General features: G+C 37.8%; 1 pseudogene; it reads left to right on the top strand.

Moving 5' to 3' along the window:
* The first annotated feature begins 309 nt into the window (after positions 1-309).
* LOC115202062 (myozenin-2-like) lies at positions 310-8,131 on the top strand (annotated as a pseudogene).
* Positions 8,132-8,613: the final 482 nt, after the last annotated feature.

Raw genomic sequence — 8,613 nt, 5'->3', positions numbered from 1 at the left:
CATATTAACTTTGTATTAATCAATATTTCACATCCCTTACTAACAAACTACATCCCTTACTAACAAACTTCTTTATTTTTTTGAGAAAACAAAACAAGAAGCTACAAAATAAATACAACTGTTAGGTTCTACCATAGTCACTCTGAAATAATGTTTATGTTTTATTAAGAGCTGATTTTGAACATTGTGTACAATAACGTCTTTCAGGTTCTCATTATATTTCTCATGTTCCATATGTTATTTTTGATTGTAAACAATTAAAGCACTATAAATTATGTACATTTTAGTCATAACATTGAGAGTAAACATTTTGTTCAACATGTATGAAACATGGAAAATGCAAATAGGAGAGGATATGAACATGTTGGGGTAACATTGAGAGCTGTAGTGAAAGTTGTGATGTGAATACAAAGGGCATTGTTGTTTCATTTCATTTGTTTGCAAAGAAAAACAATGTGCACAGTAACTTCAAATTCAATATAACAAAAACATTTTTTACAGTTAAGTTGTGATTTTTTAGGACTGCTGGAATTAGATTTAGGGTAACTAGGCTGTTATATTTGTCACGAAACAGTTTATTTTTTCTCCAAATGCCACCGTGCCGAATGAAAAATATTTACTTTGTCAAGATCACATTAAGGGTTTCCAGTGTCACGTACTACCCTGGGACGCAATGTTCACATCTCACCCAACACTGATGATTCACAACACTGAATGCCATGTGACTCCTTAATGCGCATCATCTAGCATTCGTTACAAGGTTATTTTAAAGCAAGCGTTGACTCTGCTCTTCAAGCACAAACAATGAATTACACCTGCCAATCTGAGTTATATGACTTAGATGTAATGTTTTGGTTTGGGGTTGACAGAAACCCTGTCCTTGAATTAAATGCCATAATGCCAAGCTAATGCTATCATAAACCTGACATAAAGGCCATCATAATATTTTATGACTTTTCTCACAGGACATTAATGGCATATCATAATGCGGTCTAAACAGCATGCAGTAGTTATCCGATAGGTCAACCAGTATTGCATGTGCCATGTGAGCATTACAACTTTACTTCAAACCCTCACTAACAGTAATCTTATTGGCTCTCTAATGTTCAGTTCATATCAACACCACAATTTGAAAACATTTTCCGCTGGGGTAGAACAGAGCACATCCTGTGTCCTTTATGTGTTTCCAGTACCCAGGGACAAATTGTGTGCCACCCTTCCCAAAGCCAAAATGTCGCAATTCTGTACAATGCCAGCTGGAGAGAGGAAGATGCATGCAGCGGCTATTTCTCGAGAGGTCCACTGTGCCAATGGTATGATCTGGGCCAGGGCTCAACGACAGCCTCAACAGCAAAGAGAATCAAACATCTTCTGGTGGAGGGCAGTCATTCATATCCGGGTTGAACATGTCAGGGCCGTTTCTCTAGCGGTTGCCATAAATAACTAATAGGGATGTTTTACTACCTATGGCAACAAATCCTTCTGTCGTTGTCCTTTTGAAACTGCTATTTTGGGGCGGGTGAGGTGGGGAGTTGTTGAGGGCAGTGTTGGACAACTGCGTGTAGCGATTTAGGGGACTGTGAGGGTTTGCGCCAGCTGAAGTACATTCTGTTTGGGTATAGCTCATTGAAGCAGCATCATGTTCAGCCTTCAATAAGTAAAAGGAACAATAACATAATAAAAATTGAATTCAATAAGAAATAATACATACAAAATTGTAAGACTGCATTTGTCTCAATCGGAGTTGAAAATTCACAAAATTCACCTAGACTTTCTAGAACTCGCAAATAGCAAGTAGCGTTAGCACCGTTAGCACTGTTGAGTGCAAATTAATGGGAATTCACAAGGCTATGGTTGCATTGTCCAAGGAGCATGCCTAAATCAACTCAAAGCACAATTTTGTTTAATAACCATACAATGTAGAATCAACTATTGCAGTATACTGTATATTGAGGCAACCAATTATTATTATTATACACGTGCAACCTTTTATCATATTGTGATGCTTACTATACAGCTTGGTTTGAAGCTACGTTCATTTGATTTAGGCATGCTAATTGCTCAGCAGAAAGCATTTTGAAGTAACAATATGTCATTGATATTATCCCTTCAGATGATATCAGACTAATAATGTTAATGAACTTTTCCTCTGATAAAGGTCTCGCTGTAATCATAAATGATTAAAAATGCATGCTATGTACATTATGTCTTAGGGAGAGTGTCCGAAAAAATATATATTCTGTATATATTTAGGGAGACGATATATTTTGTGCAACTAAGACATAATAATACAGTCTTGGGGGAATCTTGAAGGTTACAGTTACTTTATTTTTAGAGCAGTAGACTCATGAGATCACCATATATGACATCATTATACAGCTGGAAGACCTCCGGTTGACAATGCTCAATGACAAAATCTGACTGCCAATACTGCACTATTAGCTCATCCTAATATGGGTATATCTCAAAGGATGGAACAAATTGCAAAGAACCAATAGTGGCGGTTTTGGACAGATTTAAATTCTGTTGTTATTTATGTCTGTAAACAGGAAGTTGCCCTACTGTGTTAGATGACGTCACATTGCTGAGTCTACCTTTAATGGAAAGTCAGTCATGGGCATCTACTGGAACTTGTTTTAATTCTTTTTCCAGGGGACACCATGGACCTGGGGATAAAGGTTAGCACTCCCAAAGATATCATGCTGGAGGAGCTGTCACTGCAATCCAACAGAGGCTCTCGTCTTTTCAAAATGCGCAAGCGAAGATCGGAGAAATACACGTTTGAAAGTATCCAAAATGAGGCAAACGTGCAGCTGAGTGTAAGGACTTTTACATGTACATTTGTGTAATTTAGTAATCTAGACGCTCTTATCCCAAAGACCAACAATAAGTGGATGCAAATATGGAGACTTATAAGCTCTTGCTTGCATATACTGCACGCCCTTGCCATTGTGTAACAAGCCGTCAAATCAGGTTAGTCCACTATGGACTTTTCATTGCATTATGTTAGTAATCAACATAAACACAAACACAGGATAGAGTATATGTAATTCTGTGTGATTATTTAGTTAGTTAGTAAATATTAGGAAAAATGTGTGTATCGCTGAATCATCATTTAGACTAGGGTTCGTGCAGATTTGAAGTCAACGTTGTTCAGAATGAAACTGATATGGGGTAATAATAATAATTAATGGACGACTGGTAGGATAACTATATATTCTGATATATTCTTGAGTTCATTCAGGAAACTGTAACTCATTAAACAAACTTTTTCCATGGTGCCCCAAGATTGCTAATGAGTTAATTGTTACATGATAGATTTAATCACGTAATAATTAAACATAGTTAATTGATTTGATAAAATAGCCGTCATCACATTAATGATAGTCACTTCACGACACTACACACAATATCCCATAATGTCAAGTGGAATTATGTTTTTATAAATGTTTACAAATTAATAAAAAATGAAAAGGTGAAATGTCTTGAGTCAATAATTATTCATCCCCTTCATTATGGCAAGCCTAAATAAGTTTAGGAGTAACATTTTGCTTAACAAGTCACATAAGTTGCATGGACTCACTCTCTGTGTAATAATAGTGTACCCTACACATACAATTATCTGTAAGGTCCCTCAGTCGAGCAGTGAATTACAAACACAGATTCAACCACAAAGACCAGGGATGTTTTCCAATGCTTCGCACCATTGTCAGATGGGTAAAAAAAAAAAAAAAAAAGCAGAAAATGACTATCCCTTTGAGCATGGTAAAGTTATTAATTACACTTTGGATGGTGTATCAATACACCCAGTCACTACAAAGATACAGGTGTTCTTCCTACCTCAGTCGTGGAGAGGAATGAAATGGCTCTGGGATTTCACCATGAGCCAATGGTGACTTTTAAACAGTTACAGAGTTTAATGGCTGTGATAGGAGAATGGATGGATAAACAACATTGTATTTACTCCACAATACTAACCTAAATGACAGAATGAAAAGAAGAAAGCCTATACAGAATAAAACTATTCCAAAACATGCATTCTGCTTGCAATAAGGCGCTTAAAGTTAATTTCTTAGCCAATTTTGTTGCAGTTTAACTTATGTCCTGAAAACAAAGTATTATGTTTTGGGGAAAATCTAACACAAAATCTCACTGAGTACCACTCTTCATATTTTCAAGCATGGTGGTGTCTGCATCATGTTATGTGCATGCTTGTCATCGACATGGACTAGGGAGTTTTTTAAACGGAAATAAAACGGAATAGGGCTAAGCACAGGAAAAATCCTAGAGGAAAACCTGGTTCAGTCTGCTTTCCAACAGACAATGGGAGACAAATTCACCTTTTAACAGGACAATAACCTAAAAGACAAGGTGAAATATACACTGGAGTTGCTTACCAAGACGACATTCAATATTCCTGATTGGCCTAGTTACAGTTTTGACTTTAATTAGCTTCAAGATCTATGGCAAGACTTAAAAATGGCTGTCTAGCAATGATCAACAACTATATTGTACAATCCAGGTGTGCAAAGCTCTTAGAGACTTACCAAGAAAGACTCACAGCTGTAATCGCTGCCAAAGGTATATGTATTGACAGAGGTGTAAATACTTATGTGAGATATTTCTGAATTTCATTTACAATAAATGTGCCAAAAACTTCCACAACCATATTTTAACTTTGTCATTATAGATGTGTGTGTAGATGTGTGAGAAAAAAATCTATTTAATGAACTTTGAATTCAGGCTGTAACACAACAAAATGTGGAATAAGTCAAGGGTATGAATATTTTCTGAATTATATGCATTATATGTTCATGTGTACATTGGTTAGATGCCAGTCCACGTGGGTAGCACTGCTAAATGACAAAAATGATTTGTTACATGTAAATATTTAGTAACTTGTATGGTGATTGTATATCAACTATGGGCGGGGTTGGTTGCAAATTACTGTTTTTACTTTTGGCAACTGTTCAAATTGAGCAACATTGCACATAAAGTGCCATGTTCTCAACATTGCACATCAATTCTCAACATTGCAAATAAACATTAATTAGTTGCTATTTCAAGTCTTTTGATGGGCATTTTGGTGGTAGCTGATCCTGCTTTAATGTTATGCCCAAGCTTTAGCTCAGTGTGCTAAGCTAACATGGTCGTAAAATCTGTGAGCGATCTACCCATTTACCTAGTGGGTCTCATTTACACAAAGTGAACAATTTGTTGCAGCTAATCCCCAAATGAATAAATGAGATAGGTTCAGAACTGAGTGAAAGGGTAAAGCTTAGCTAATAACAAAATACTTTTTTCCAGAGGGATCTTCTAGCTGAGAATGTAGACAGTGCCGAAAACACTTCCTTACACACCCGCCCCAGGAAACCCTTCAAATCCAGAAAGCATTGCACCAGGTATGTAGCTACCACATCAATATTCAAAATCTATGAATGCTTATAAGGCGGAATAATATAGTTTAAGGGAATAATAAGGGCTTATTAAAATATATTTATTTCATTATTACGTAGTATTAAGCATGAGTAACGCTTCACTTGAAGGGAACCTACATAAGGACAACATAACAGTCATAACTCATACATACCGCATTCATAAGTAAATGTCGTTTTCAACAACTACAAATTGATATGTATGCTATGTCTTGCGATTGTTGACATGAACAGTTATGAACTGCTTATGTACTGCTTATGAATGGGTTGTGAATGCATTTTTAAGGCCCTATTTAGATGTTCATGTAACCTCTAAGGACCAGTCTAATTAGTGACTCAGCAGACCTCTGGCCTTTAAGCAGGATACATGAGAAGCATTTCCTTCCCCTGCATTAAATTATCCGCAGGAGATATGAACAGAACACTCTTGTAGAATCTGATATGACCAAGCATGGTGTCAACCCATGTCAACTGGACCAACCCGCTTTTCACACAAAGGATGAACGCACACTTATGGTGTGCACTATTTTAAGACATGAGATGATGGACAAAATTGTCTCAATCTGCCAGTGTTGCGTCCACATCACTTTTTTCACTGCTCTAGTTCATACTGTTATTTAACTATAGTGACTATTAATAAAACAGCACCGCCATGGTCATTTTGACACCTATTTTGTTCTCGAAACAATAAAAGCAGGTAATACTAAACAAAAACGTACATAAAATGTTTGTTATGTCTTGATGAAATTAGCATGGAGGAACAGGTGGTAACAACGGAGTGACTAAAGTGTTGTGTTTGTTACCTTGCTCTGTCTACACCAGGGATCATCAACTAGATTCAGCCGTGAGCCGATTTTTATCTGGAGCGGATGGTCGGGGGGCTGAAACATAATTACAAATCATTTGTGGACTGCAAATGGACTGCACAAAGCCCAAACACATATAATGTTTGACTAAAACATAATCATTCAAACCTTGCTTCCATTTGTATATGATCCTGTGTCTCTCTATAATGCTTGGGAATATTTGGGAACAGATTTCTTAAATTACAATCACTTGGAGCTGATTTCCTGGTGTTTGTACAGTCTTTTATGTCTAGCAATGAAAATTCAACACAAAAAAGCTTGGCGGGCCGCCAGTTGGGGAACCCTGGTCTGGACAAAATACAGGCTCAATGCCCTAGTACTTTTCACATTTCTTGTGCAAGGACGACAAGCAAGAAATTGGCAGTAATCATTTATCACACTTAAGTCCAACCGCACAGATATACTAATGTGTTGATAGGATAAGTGAGTGTCTATACGCTGCACTGTTGGTCTTATGATCCTATCTTCTTGGCATGTGTCTCAGGATATGGAAGCCCCTTGAAGGATGTCCCTGCAGAGACGTTCAACTCTACAGCTATACCCAAGTCCTACCACTCCCCTTGGGAGCAGGCTATCATTAACGACCCCAACCTGGCCGAGACCCTCAATATCAGCATGCCTGTCCCTGAGCCCAGACCAGAGGCTCCTGAATACAAGAGCTTTAACAGGTGAGGTGTTCTGAGGAGAGTTTTCAGACAACTGCTATTCAACAACTCAAAGTTTAAGCCAAAGATTTCCGCGCTACTTGAACATACTGCATCAGCCATGCACTTCTCTCAATGGCAGACTTTGAGTTAAGTATGCAAATTTCAAGGTTGGTTGATATTGCAAACATTTCCATGGAATGAAATGGTTTTCTTATAACACAGTTCAGATTCACTGTTACATGGATGCACAACTGTAACGCTCCATAAAAAGTCAGCTTTCTATATTCTATGCAACCGTCACATCTTTAGAGATCTTCATTTTGATTTTGTATTCACACTTGTATCTCCACATCTGATTTCCAGGGTGGCCACACCGTTTGGTGGTTTCGACAAAGACCCCCAGAGCAGTGGCATCAGGTTCAAGCTCCCTGAGATCGACCTGAACCTCCCCAACTACTCTGAGCTCCAGGACCCAGGGATGAAACGGCCCACCTTCAACAGGGTCGCCCAGGGATGGATAACCGACGGCATCCCACTGATCCTGCCCACCGTGCCTCTGGAATCTATGCCCATCCCTGAGTCCGATGACCTCTAGATTACCTTTAGATGACCCATAAATACCTGGAAAGACAAGAGAGCACCGGTCCGACAAGATCCACTGCTGGCACTTCTAACCTTACTGCCTGATCTGCGATATAGGGGTCGGAGCTGAAGCCTAAATCATGATTATTGAATATGTGCAACCGACGACGAACTGATGGTTTCAAATAGGGGTTCCCTGCTGTCCTGTTTCAATTCTGTGCCATTTGCCTAAGTAATGATGCTGATGGTTAGTTTTGCATTGTGTATTCAGAGAATAACATGTAAATAAATAGCACACATGGCAGAAATGTTATTGAAATGTCTAAGAGAAAAAATATGAGTAATACATTGAAACTTCAATACATCTTTTGGCTTATATTGGATATCAGATACAAAAGTATCTTTGTCTTTAATTATGTAGACATGTTGCCTATTAATCTTTTAGAATGGGCTTATCGATGTGCAAATAAAAATGTATATCTCTTTTCATGACATTGTATAATTAATTGGCTTATGTAAATCAATGTGTGGTTTGGGTATGTGGAACAAATGAACCTGTTTGTCACGACTTCCGCAGAAGTTGGTCCCTCTCCTTGTTCGGGTGGAGTCACCGGCCTTCTAGCCATCGCCGATCCATTTTTAATTTTCCATTTGTTTTGTCTTTGTCTTACACACCTGGTTTCAATCCCCCAATTACTTGTTCATTATTTAACCCTCTGTTCCCCCATGTTTGTTTGTGAGTAATTGTTTGTCTTGTATACGGTCTGTTATTGTGGGCTCTGTATTATTGTGTTGTATTTGTTAATACTTGAGTAAATACGTTGATTACTCATATCTGCTGTCCTGCGCCTGACTCTACACCAGCTACACGCAGGCTGATTACACTGTTATGTATAGTACTTTGACTTGAAACACACAATTCTGCAAATTAAAAGAAAAGTAAGTGGGCTACAGTGTACATGCTATTTGTTAATTAGTAACAATACATCATTCATTATGAAAGTATTGCTTATGTAACGTCATATGTACTGTACTTATCAGAAGAAAAAAACATTACTGAGTTACAGTATGCTAACATTAAAG

Source organism: Salmo trutta, chromosome 11 (assembly GCF_901001165.1).
Source record: "Salmo trutta chromosome 11, fSalTru1.1, whole genome shotgun sequence".
In the NCBI taxonomy this organism is placed as follows: domain Eukaryota; kingdom Metazoa; phylum Chordata; class Actinopteri; order Salmoniformes; family Salmonidae; genus Salmo; species Salmo trutta.
This window is presented reverse-complemented; position numbering and strand designations above follow the sequence as displayed.